This window comes from Mesoplodon densirostris, chromosome 12 (genome assembly GCF_025265405.1).
Source record: "Mesoplodon densirostris isolate mMesDen1 chromosome 12, mMesDen1 primary haplotype, whole genome shotgun sequence".
NCBI lineage: Eukaryota > Metazoa > Chordata > Mammalia > Artiodactyla > Ziphiidae > Mesoplodon > Mesoplodon densirostris.
The window spans coordinates 89,478,994-89,492,360 of NC_082672.1; the positions used below are offsets into that span (position 1 = coordinate 89,478,994).

At 39.9% G+C, this 13,367-nt stretch overlaps 1 protein-coding gene and 1 pseudogene across 1 annotated transcript in view; one reads left to right on the top strand and one right to left on the bottom strand.

Annotated features, from left to right (window-relative positions):
- Nucleotides 1-13,367, bottom strand: part of UBE3D (ubiquitin protein ligase E3D) — a 232,058-nt gene that overhangs the window by 24,969 nt on the left and 193,722 nt on the right. The gene's annotated exons all lie outside the window — the stretch shown is intronic.
- Nucleotides 3,441-4,866, top strand: LOC132500404 (ferritin light chain-like; annotated as a pseudogene).

The following is a 13,367-nucleotide window of genomic DNA, read 5'->3' on the forward strand; positions in this document are numbered from 1 at the left end:
CCAGAACAGGAAAAGAGATTCACACATAAGGCAGTATGCTCAGCACAGGTGGTGAGGGCTCCAGGTAAGGAAGCGTTCCAGGCCCGAGGCACGCTCTTATGCATCCCTGCGAGGTCAGCAGGCCGCGCGTGAGTGCCCTTCCCCAAACCCCTCATTCATAGCAATATACCCCAGACGGTGTAACTTCCTTGTGAAAAATGAAATAAACGAAATATAAGTATCTCACAATGAGTGATAGAGGTAAGCCATTTTAAACATCAGGGGAATACCGTGAGCCATTATTTTTAGAGAAACAATTATCTCTGCAAAGTAAATTTTAGGAATCATGCCAGAAAGATAGCTGCAAAACTAATAATGCCTAGTAGAAGTAAAATCTCGAGCTCTTCAGAAAGACAATCCTCTACATATGTTACAGAAGCCAGAGGGAGAACAACAGAGCAGAATTTCTTTCACAGAGGATGGCAGTGTGTCAGAGGGGATATGAGTAGACATCCATCTTACCCTTGGTTGATAAAGGAATCCCTCTAAACTTGCCCTTCACATCTGCGTGAAGTGCCAGACTCCAGTGACAGCAAGTTTATTTGCCATCAACGTGGCTGGTTTTATTTCCAGATAGATTCCAAAGCCAAGTTACATAAATTAAGACTAAATTACTCTATGATGATTTGTTTGCTGTTTGTAAACAATCAGTCAGTGAAGAATAATTGTGAATTGAAGAGATGAATATTACTTATAAAATGTCTACTATCTGTTTGTTAAACTCTAGAAAGGCTATATAGAGGCACAGAAGTTCAGAACATACATTCATATTCTACCCTGAGCAATTATTTAACTTTTCAGTGCCTCAGTTTCTTCATCTGTAAAATGGAGATATTTGTAGTCCCTATCTCTAGCTGCTGCAAGGAATCCATTGAATTAATGCGTGTTAAGTGCTTAGAATGGTATCTGGCACGTAGCTAGTTCTATGTAAATGTTAGCTGTTAATTTAAAGGCACTCAGTGGCTTTTACCGTCTCCCTTTTACTCTTTCACGTTCCACTCAGGTCTCCAAACCCAACATAATTTTGCCCGCATCCCTTGTCACTCGTTTCTCCGTGGCCTAGCCATTCTCTGAGTTACACGGGAACAAAGCCCATTGATTATTTCCTTTCTCACTCCTTTTGCCGTGGGAATTGCTACATTCTTTAAGTCTCCCTTTGGTTATGGTTCTTGCATTTTTTTCCCCATTGCCATCACTAACACTGAAATCAATAGTCTATTAACCTGTTATTCTACTTCCCTCATCCACCCCAATCACTCATACCTCGATGCCAGGTTAAATTTTCTTTTTACCTTAATAACAACTTTGTTGAGATATAATTCACATTTCTTAAAGCTCATACTGTTAAAGTGTATTTCTCAATGGTTTTTAGTATATTCACAGACTTATGCAACTATCACCATTATCTAATTACAAAATGTTTTCATCAGCCCCTCCCGCCAAACCCCATACCTATTAGCACTCACTCCTATTTTCCCCCAGTACAGCCACAGACAACTCCTAATCTGCTTTCTATCTCTATACACTTGCCTACTCTCACATCCTCACCAACACTTATTACCCATCTTTTTAATTACAGCCATTCTATAGGTATGGAGTGTTATAGTTTTGATTAATATTTCCCTAATGCCTAATTTCATGTGTTTTATTGACCACTTGTATATATTCCTTGTATGTAGTCTTTAGAGAAATGTCTATTCAATTTTTTGAAACTGGGTTATTTGACTTTTTATTGTTGAGTTGTAGGAGTTCATTACGTATTCAGGATACAAGTCTCTTATCAGATAAATGTTTCACAAATATTTTCTCCCATTCCCTGGGTTGTGTTTTCAAGTTCTTGGTGCTGTCCTTTGAAACACAAAGGGTTTTCATTTTGATGCACTCCAATGTATCTGATTTTTCTTTAGTGGCTTATGCTTTTGGTGTCATATCTAAGAAACCACTGACTACCTAAGGTCATGAAGACTTACTCCTATGTTTTCTTCTTAGAGTTTTATAGCTTTACCTCTTACATTTGGGTCTATGATCTGTTTTGAGTTAATTTTTGTGTAAGAAGTTAACACTCTAGCTTCATTCTTTTGCATGTAGATAGCCAGCTGTCCCAGCGCCATTTGTTGAAAATACTATTCTTTCCCCATTTTGAGTTGTCTTGGTACCTTTGTTGAAAATCTGTTGACAGTAAAGGTAAAGGTTTATCTCTGGACTTTCAACTGTATTCCATTGACCTGTTTGTCTTTATGCCAGTACCACGCAGTCTTGATTACTGCAGTTGTGTGGTAAGTTTTGGAATGAGGAAGTATGAGTGAGTTCTTCAATTTTGTTCTTCTTTTTCAGGATTACTTTGGCTATTCTGGGTCCTTTGCCTTTCCATATGAATTTTAGGATCAGCTTGTCAATTTCCTTTTTCTTTTTTTCTTTTTTGGCCATGATGGGAGGCTTGCAGGATCTTAGTTCCCTGGCCAGGGATTGAACTTGGGCCCTCAGCAGTGAGAGCACAGAGTCCTAACCACTGGATCACCAGGGAATTCCCAGCTTGTCAATTTCGGCAAAAAAAAAAAATGGCTAGGACTTTGACAGATTGCATTGAATATGCAGGTCAGTTTTAAGAGTATTGCCATCTTAACATTGCGTTTTCCAATTCATGAACATGGACTGTCTTTCCATTTGTTAGGTTTCTTTAATTTCCTCCAATAATGTTTTATAATTTTCAGAGTACAAGTTTTATACTTCTTATGTTAAATTTATTCCTAAGTATTTTATTCTTTTTTTTTTTTTTTTTTTTTTTTTTTTTTTTTGCTGTACGCGGGCCTCTCACTGCTGTGGCCTCTCCCGTTGCGGAGCACAGGCTCCGGACACACAGGCTCCGCGGCCATGGCTCACGGGCCCAGCCGCTCCGCGGCATGTGGGATCTTCCGGGATCGGGGCACAAACCCGTGTCCCCTGCATCGGCAGGCGGACTCTCAACCACTGCGCCACCAGGGAAGCCCTATTTTATTCTTTTTGATGCTATTATAAATGGAATTTTCTTAATTTCATTTTTGGATTGTTTCATTGCTAGAGTACAGAAATACAATTAAATTTTCTATATTGATCTTGTATCCTGAAACCTTCCTGAACTCATTTATTATTTCTAACAGCTTTAGGATTCTTTAGGAAAAAGGTCTACATACAAAAAATCATGTTATCTTCAAATAAAGATAGCTTTACTTCTTCCTTTCCAAGGAATACCTTTTATTTTTTTTCTTGCCTAAGTGTCCTCTCTAGACCCCCAGTACAATGTTGAGTAGAAGTGGTAAGCACAGACATGCCTATTTTGTTCCTGATTTTAGGGAGGAAGTCTCCAGACTTTCACCATTTAGTATAATGTTTGCTGTGGGATTTTTATAGACGGCCTTTCATAGATGGATGTATTTTACACTTGGGAAGAGTGTGAATTTGGAGAGGAGGTAAGAAGGCAGACTATGGGAGGCAGGACTTTTCTGCTCTAATCTCCAGAACATATTAATATGATGATGTTTCATTCCTGTGATTATGTTATGTTCTTTGGCATAATCTTAAGAAAGGAAGATAATAAAGGCCTGAACTCATCACAAGCCCTTAAAATCACGGAGCTTTCTCCAGCCAAAAGCACAAGAGGAAGTCAGAGAAATTTAAAACATGGGAAGAACTCAGTGTGCCATTGCTGGATCAAAGATGGAAATGGCCTCATAAGAAGGAATGCAAGCAGCATTTAGAAGCAGAGAGCAACCCCTTGCTGACAGCCAGCAAGGAAACAGTGAACCTCTGATCTACAGCCTCAAGGAACCAGATTCTGCCAACAATGGGAATGAGTTTGGAAGCAGATTATCTCCCAGACCCTCCATATAAGAGCCCAGCCCAGCCCAGCCAACACCCTGGCTTCAGCCTTGTGAGATCTTATACATAGGATGTAGTTGAACCCACCTAGACTTCTGACCCATAGAACTGTGTGCTCACGAGTGTGTACTGCCTTAAGCTTTGAAATTTGCAGTCATTTGTTATGCAGCAATAGAAAATTAAGAAAAGGACTGATAAGATTCATTCACTGCAGCAGAGGAGGTTAGGGTGTAGGCAGTGTGCTAGGCAGTGCTTTGGATCTGTCTCTTGCTTCAGTAGTGTTTGGGTGGAACAGACCCACATGGACATCCCCTGCTCCAGCCTCTGGTCACCCTCCAACCTTTTTTCCAGTCACAACCTTCAGAATCAGCCACTCAGCTCCCCTTGGTCACCGGGACCAACCAACACCACTTTTTGAGCTTAACTGCTTTCTACCGATCAACCACGAGTTTCCAGATTCGTCAGAATTATCACACTGAGGTGGAGGCCCCTGTCAACCCCCTGGCTGACACACAGCTGAGGGCCTCCTACACCTCCCTCTCTCTGAGCTTCTATTTCTACTGCGACAACGTGGCCCTGGAGGGCATGGGCCACTTTTTCTGTGAATTGGCCAAGGAGAAGTGCGAGGGAGCCAAGCATCTCTTGAAAACACAAAACCAGCGTGGCAGCCGCGCCTTCTTCTAGAATGTGCAGAAGCCATCTCCAGATGAGTGGGATAAAACCCAGGATACTATGGAAGCTGCCGTGCTTGTGGAGGAGAACGTGAACCAGGCCCTTGTGGACCTGCATGCCCTGGGTTCTGCCCACGCAGACCCCCGCCTCTGTGACTTCCTGGAGAGCCTTGTCTTAGATGAGCAGGTTAAACTCATCAAGAAGATGGGTGACCACCTGACCAACCTCCGCAGGCCGGCTGGTCCCCAGGCTGGGCTGGGTGGGTCTCTCTTCGAAAGGCTCACCCTCCAGCATGACTAGGTGCCTCTGGAGCCCAGCGACCTTTGAGGATCCCCTCTGGCGTCAGGGTTTCTGCCTGAAGCCCCTCCCTGCAGCCACTAGGCAGCTTTTTAACTGCCCTGGAGCTCTCTCCCAAGCCTTGGACCAAATGGAAACCATAAAGCTTTTTACAGCAAAAAAAAAAAAAAAAAGAGTGGGGTATAGTAAGTAATGCATTATGCTTGGAATACATTGGAGACACTTGGAAAAGCAAGCACTGCTGGCCAGGCGATTTCTCAGCCATGTGAAATCCTTCCTTCATTTGGAAAGTCTTGGACTTGGAACTGTCACTGGTGTTCCTATAGTCTGGCACCTCAAAAGCATGACCATTTAATTTTATTCTCCACAGATAATTTGCAAACATTCAACAAGGGAAGGAAATGGAAGCAGGAAAATTTTTATAACTGGCTTCTTTGTTCAGAGGAATTGTGCTTGCTTACTACTTTGTAATTTGCCCACTAGAGACTAAAGGAAAACTCATTTGGATGTGTACCAAATAAGAAGCAGAAGGTTGCAACTGGATATTATAACTGTCCATTACTTATCTTATTAAAGAGGGATTCAATTTTTCTCAACAATCAAAAGTGGAAACAACACAAATGTCCATCAGCAGATGAATGGATAAACAAAATGTGCTGTATACAGTACAATATCACTCAGCTTTAAAAAGGAAATAAAGTCTGATATGCTAAAACACAGATGACATTATGCTCAAAGACATCATGCTAAGTGAAATAAGCCAGTCACAAGAGGACAAATATTGTATGATTCCACTTATATAAGATATCTAGGGTAGTCAAATTCACAGAGACAGAAAGTAGAATGGTGTTGTCCAGGGGCTGGGAAGGGAGGAATGGGGAGTTGGTGTTTAATGAGTTCAGAGTTTCAGTTTTGGGAGATGAAGGTCTGGAGATGGTTGGTGGTAATGGTTGTGCAACAATATGAATGTACTTAATGCCAATGAATACAGTTAAAAGTAATTAAAAGGTTAAATTTTATGTTATGTATATTTTGCTGCCATTTTTTTTTAAAAAAGGGATTACATCAGCTTCCCTTCTTCAGAAATCATCATTCAGTTGTGTTAAAGGAATTTCACTGTGGGTGACTTTCTATAATAAAACTCCTTCTATTCTCATCTACTTATTTGTGTGAAAAATTTTCTCAGGATTTACGTCTTATATAACACAAAATAGGAATACAATTACTGCTAAATCTTGTGTCTTTCTACCAACTCTTGGATACATAAATTCATTGAAACCAAGCAGTACTGTCCCAATAAGTGATGCATTTGCAATAAAATTTTACTTTGTATGTTTAGTTATATTGGTCAAAATGTGGAATACATGTGTTGTTTTGACCAATTGTGCACTAAGTGTAATAGCAACTAAATTTTAAATTTTAATAAAATAGACATATCAGGGGCTTCCCTGGTGGCACAGTGGTTGAGAGTCTGCCTGCTGATGCAGGGGACACGGGTTCGTCCCCCGGTCCGGGAAGATCCTACATGCCATGGAGCAGCTGGGCCCATGAGCCATGGCCACTGAGCCTGTGCGTCTGGAGCCTGTGCTCCACAGCAGGAGAGGCCACAACAGTGAGAGGCCCGCGTACCGCAAAAAAAAAAAAAAAAAAAAAAAAGACATATCATAGGAAATAAAAATTAATATTAATCCATACCCATAATTATGGAAAGAGTTGTCATAGATCAGTTAAAAACCTTCTACCAGGAAGTATAGTTGTCCCTCAGTATCTGAGGGTGATTGGTTCCAGGTGCCTTCATGGATACCAAAATCCTCAGGTGCTCAAGTCCCTTGGTAGTACAAAGAAAAGAGCTGACCCTCCATATCTGTGGGTTTTCCATCCACGGACTAAAACCACTTTTGATCCACGGTTGGTTGAATCTGAGGATGCAGAAACTGCGGATACAGAGGGCCAACTATATATTATTATAACTTTTGAAGGAAGAGGGAAATGCACAGATACAGAGAACAGACTTATCATTGCCAACGAGGAGGGGTGTGGGGGAGGGAAGGCTTGGGAGTTCGGGGTTAGCAGAGACAAACTATTGCATACGGGATGGATAAACAAGGTCCTACTGTGTAGCACAGGGAACTATATTCAATATCCTGTGAAAAGCCATATGGAAAAGAATATGAAAAATAATATATATATATATGTATAAATGAGTCACTTTACTGTACAGAAGAAATTAACACAACATTGCAAATTAACTGTACTTCAATAAAATTTTAAAAAATGTATCAGGAAGAGGGAAATGGAAATCTAGCCTAAATTGAAAACTAGAGCAATGCAAATTTTCTGCTTATTAATGACAATCTTGTTCTTGTAGCTTTTAAATAGGTGATGGTATATCTCAAATGCTATCGTACTTTGATTCCATACTAGATACATTTAAAACTAATGTAAACAATTTTATTTTAAAATCAAACTGGAAGTTATGCACTTTTTCTGATAACTGTACTTTCTTCTGAAAATTTATACTGTTTATTTCTATTCTTCTAGGGGTTTTCCTGGAAATTTTATGGTGAGTACCTAGCACAGTGCAGCCCATGGTTAACATATTGACCTTAACCCAGATGATACAAAGATTTAAAACCACTTTAATTTTAACCACCCCTCTCAATTTACAAAATATTAGTTGTCAAGTATTTTAATTCTGCCCTTTGTTTAATTCTCACAAATTAGATACAATTTTATGCAGATCATGTTTGTTTAGACTTATTTACAGGTTTATCAGTTTCTTTGTTCGCCACTCCTTGCATGTCTTTTAGAATAATCTTTCTTCTTCCTTAAATGCTTCCTTCAGAGGTTCTCAAGTATAGATCTGTTGATAAATTCTCTCCATTTTTGGTTATGAAATGTCTTTATTTTGCCTTTCTTCTTAAAAGGTAGTTTTGGTGGATACAGAGAGGGTTTTTTTTTTTTCCCCAGCACTTTGAAGATATTATTCCACTTTCTTCTGCTTCTATTGTTGCTATTGAAATCATTGTAGATGTCAAATGTCTAATTGTCTTTTCTCTCTAGGATTTATTTTTGGGTTTTGGTGTTCTAGTTTGATTATAATCTTTCTAGGTGTAAATTTCTTCTGATTTATTCTTCTTGGTATGAATAAGTGAATTCATGTCATCCATTAATTCATTATCTCTTTGAATATTGCTTCTTCTCCATTCTCTTTATATTCTCTCTCTGGGATTCAAATTATAAAATTGTTCCCCCAGTTTCTCAAACCTTTGGGTATATATGAACCACATGGGGGAGTTTATTGACCAATGCAGATTCGGATTCAAGAGGTCATCAGTGAGTCTGAGTCTGAATTTCTAACAATCTCCTAAGCGGGGCTCTTGCTACTGTTCCATGTATTATACTTCAAGTAACATGATGTTAGACCTCCTCTTTCTATCCTCCACATCTTGTAACATTTCTTTCCTATTTTATACCTCCTTATTTCTCTGTGTTGTATCCCAGTTAATTTCTTCAGGTCTGTCTCTCAGTTAACTTATTTCTCTTATATCTAATTTGCTCTTTAACCAATCTGTTCATTTTTCAATGACTACATTTTTCACTTCTAAAAATTGTATTTCATACTGTTTTATATATGCCCAGACATTTTAAATAGTGCCTTGTAGTTTGCACGTTTTGGTTATTCCATCTTCTATTTTTTTCTTAATTTTATAAAATATCATTTGATGTTCTACATCTTATGGAAGTCTATTTTATGATTCCCATGTTCAGAGTCTTGAGGATCTAATATGTCATAGGTTACCTAGACTAACTCTCACTCATGTAGTTTAGTTCCTTTGCATGTTTAGTAATCTTTGATGGTAGGCTTATATTTGGTTGATTTTAATGAGTGGAAACCTAAAAGCCTAAAATGAAGATATTTAGCAAGGATTTGGTTTCCTTCAGCCTTGAGCTAGGATAGGCTACCAACCTGTGACCACTCAGGCCACCTTCAAGTTTCCTAGGCTTATCCTGGACACTCAGATTTAGCAACTTCCCACCCCTACCTTGTCACCAGGCCAAGGCACAGTTTCTTGGAAGCAGTGACAATTCGGTTCCTGACTTTGGAGAAATCCCTACTTTCCCCTGTGTGTTTGTTGTTTGCTGACTCCTCACAGATTTTCTTTTGATTTTTCTTTTTTCTTTTTCTTAACCCTAGATCTTTTGAGATTACCCTGAACTCCTTCAAGCCCCCAAATACCAAAAATTATGTCTCATGAAGTATCTAGGCTTTTTCCCCAATGAGAACACCCCCTCCACAATACACACAGATATAAATATTCAATATGTTATACTCCCAGAACTATAAGTTATGAAAAGAATTTTCACCCAAGACTCCCTCACAATTGTGTGACCAACAACTCATTACATGGTTATTTCCCCAGGTCCTGAACATAATGTTTGAATACATTTCAGTAGCTGAAAAATAATCACAGTAGATTTCTAACTCATAGAGTAAGTAAATCACAGTAGATTTCCAACTCATATAGTAAGAAAATAGGTCCACCCGGAGCCTGTGTATCTCTCTTTTTGTACACAATAGTAAATCAAGAGCAATACTACACCCCTAGGAGCATAGAGATTATTGCTGCCATTGAAGGCTAGAAAATGCAGGGTGGTAATTCTAACATTCCCAGTTTAATTCTCTAGTTTAGTTAATGCAAAATATCATTGATTCTGAGAAAGTAATAGTGAATTTTCATAACTTGAGCTAGTTGATGATGTCAATGTTGCTATTCCAGATATACTCTTTTTCTTTTTTTAATTTAATTTTATTTTTGGCTGCATTGGGTCTTTGTTGCTGCACGCAGGCTTTTTTCTAGTTGTGGCGAGCTGGGGCTGCTCTCCCTTGTGGTGCACGGGCTTCTCATTGTGGTGGCTTCTCTTGTTGCAGAGCACAGGCTCTACGCACATGGGCTCAGTAGTTGTGGCTCATGGGCTCTAGACCGCAGGCTCAGTAGTTGTGGCGCATGGGCTTAGTTGCTCCGTGGCATGTGGGATCTTCCCAGACTGGGGCTCGAACCCGTGTCTCCTGCATTCGCAGGTGGATTCTTAACCACTGTGCCACCAGGGAAGCCCCAGATGTACTCTTTTTAATGGACTAAATTAGTATAGCCAGTGACACCTGGTAAGCAACTACTGATCCAGTGATTTTCTTTTCAAATCTCCACAAGCAGAAAAAAACACCAGAAACCATTAGATTCCCCTGAAATAGAGAGTAGTACATCTTTGTTATCCTGCCTCAGGAAACATCAACTCCCCAGCCCTGTGCCACAATTTAGTTCCCAAGGATCCTGACTGTTTCCCAGTCTACAACATATCTCACTGGTCTACCATATTGATGATAACAATAATATAACCTGAAGAGCAGGAATTAGCAAGTTGCCTGGAGGCTCAAGTTAGACACAGGCTCATCAGAAGACAGGAGGTAGGTGTCACAAAGTTAGAGGGATTTGATAGTTCAGTGAAGTTTTTGGCAGATGGGCAACCTGGTACAAGGCAGGATATCCCCTTCAAAACTAAAAATAAGTTGTAGTTTCACATACATACAAGACTTGGTGGGAACCTTGCATTTTGGAAGCTATATATACTATATTTACAAGGTTTATATGGTGATCTGACACTCTACTTAATTTGAATAAGGCTTAGAGCAAGAGAAGAGTTTTAATCTTGTCCAAGCTATACTGCAAAAGCTTTGTCCTTTGATCTCCATGACTCAGCCAATTCAATGGGGTGTGGCAGTTTAAATGCCTTGGGCAGATTAAGATAATGTACTAAGCTTGTGGCAAAATCCCAGCAGAAGAGTCACAGTGAAGGCTCCCAAGAATTTTGAAGAAAGCCATGTCCCCTTTGGTGCATAACTACTTTTTTTTGGAAAACAACTGTTTGCTTGTCACTGAGTCCTGCTAACCATAGAACATCTGGTGATCAGGAACCTCAGTTTGTTACTAAGTCCAAATGCATACTGCTCACTGCACAACAGGGCAATAAATCGAGAGGTGAGTTGCTGGGGCAAGGGATAGCAACTTTAATAGAAAAGCCAGCAGACTGAGAAGACGGTGGACTCATGTCCCAAAGAACCATCTTGCCTGAGTTAGAATTCAGGCTTCTTTTATACTAAAAGGGGAGGGAGTAAAGTCAAACATTTCCTGGTTCTGGTCAGCCTCCAGAGAGGATGTGTTAATTTCTTCCTTCCTGCAGTCCTTTACAGATGGTCCTGGTCAGGATGTTTCCTGTGAGCTAAACAAAGGTACTTTAGCTTAATGTTCATTACCTGGGAGGCAAGGTTCCCAGAGATGGGCCATTACATATAATTTAAGCTTATAGGAAACATCCCTTTAGTGATTAACTTGTAATAAAATACAAAGGTTCTTTCCTATTACAAGTTGACCATCATAAACTTGGAGTTTTCAGATCTACCTAGTTCTAAAACTGGCTGTAAGTAATATACTCCACAATCAAGGAGAAATTGGTGTATTAGAGACCAGCCTTAGGAAGATCCTCAAGGAAAAAACTGAAAAAGAACATTGTCCACTTTTCTATCAGGGCTACATCTCCCAAGCTGCTGTCTCTCCCTCAGCTCACTTCGTGGGCTCACACTGCTTCATGGGAAGTTTCCTATGACTAGCTGATATGAAAGAGAAATCTGTGGCTGACAATGGGCAAAGGTAGACCACCATGATATTAGAGCCCACCCTGGGGTGGACCTGAAGAGAAATGAAGGAAAGAAATAGTCCCAGTGGGCAGAGCTTCAAGTACTTTTTCTGTCCACATTGCCAAAAAGAAGGTCCTGATTGGTTTGACTGGATGGGTTGTCAAGTTCTTAGAAGAGACAGGATCAGAGGACTGACGACAAGGAGAATATCTGTATCTCATATTGATGCTGATTATAATGCCTTTACTGCAGAGAAGCTGCTTGGTAATTAGGTGGCGCTCAACTAGCCTGTGGTACCAGTTAGCCTCTTTCTCCAGCCTGCCAATCCTGCTCACTGGGCTTCTGCACAGTCATCTGTATTGGCAGGGACAGAGGTAATACACAGACTCATCAAGAAGGACCTATTCTCACTATGACTGTCTGGCTATTGTCCCAGTCAGTCAGCAAATCTGCCAACTACAGCCCATACCCTCCAATATGGTAGAACACTTAATTGAACCACGAAGCCATCTTGTGGCAGATTAATTATGCTGAATCCTGCTACATCCCCTGGAACAAACACTTATTCTGAGTTTGGATATGCCTTTCATGTTGGACAGTCTTTTCAATACCATGGACTTACTAGATGGGTTTTTCATCCTAATGGAATGTCACACAACATTGCTTCTGGCCAAAAAAATTCCTTTTATTGTAAAAAGAAATAAGTCAATGCAATAAAAATTCACTGATCACATCTGTTTCCCCATCCCCCAGAGGTAGCTGGAATTGCTTACTAAATACCCAGTTATCATGTCAACCGGTACATAACATTTTTCAAGCTTGAAATGCTGTCCTACAGGATATGGTAAACGCTCTGAAGAGGACTGGCTAGAAGACATGAGTCCCAGCACCAGAGGGGGATGAGATGGGCACATCTTTTAGTTACACCCAATGACTCATTCACAAAATATTTGCTCCCAATCTCCATGACTTTTTACTCTTCTGACTTAGAGTTTTCAATATCCAAAGGAGAAATGATTCTATCAAAGGATTTAACAATAATCCCCCTAAATTAGAAGTGGCAACTACCATCTGTTCATTTACTCCTCCTGGGGACGCTAGATAAAGCAGCAAAAAAGTGATGCTAGGTCCTGGCTCCCTTGGGGAAATAGAGTGACTGCTGCAAAACAGGGGCATGAAGGAGTATGGCTGGAACCCAACTGATCCTAAGGTGCCTCTATTAAGTCAAGAGGTAAAGATTAATGGAAGAGTCCTGCTGTTCAAGACAGATTGGACATCAAGAGCCCAGATGCTCAGGAATGAAGGTTTCAGTAAGAAACCCAACAATCGGAGGTGCCGGCTGAAGGCAACATCAACCATGGCTCATGCCAGCTGCATAATTTCTTCTTGCTGTGTTATGTACACATTAATATACCTACATAAATGCCCTTCCCTTTTTTTTCTTTTTCCTCAGGATAGTTAATTTTACTACTTTGTACTTGTACTATATTGCAGCATTTGAGATGGTAACCTAACTGAGATCCTAATTAAACTTTAGATTCTTCCCTTTGAGAGTTTCTGACCATTCTAAGGATGATTATATAACATTAAGCAATTTTTTGGAAGTGTAAGTATGGGATTAGATTTTTATTTCTGTGCACAAAGCACATAACACAATATAAAGGCAGACTATATACTTGAATAAATGTTTAGTGAGTGAGTATATGGGAGGGAAGGATTAATGATTAGGTGGATGGATGAATGGATGGATGTATAGTAATAGGAGAGAATAAATGTATGTGATCTTTTCTCTTAAGGGGAATTCTACCCT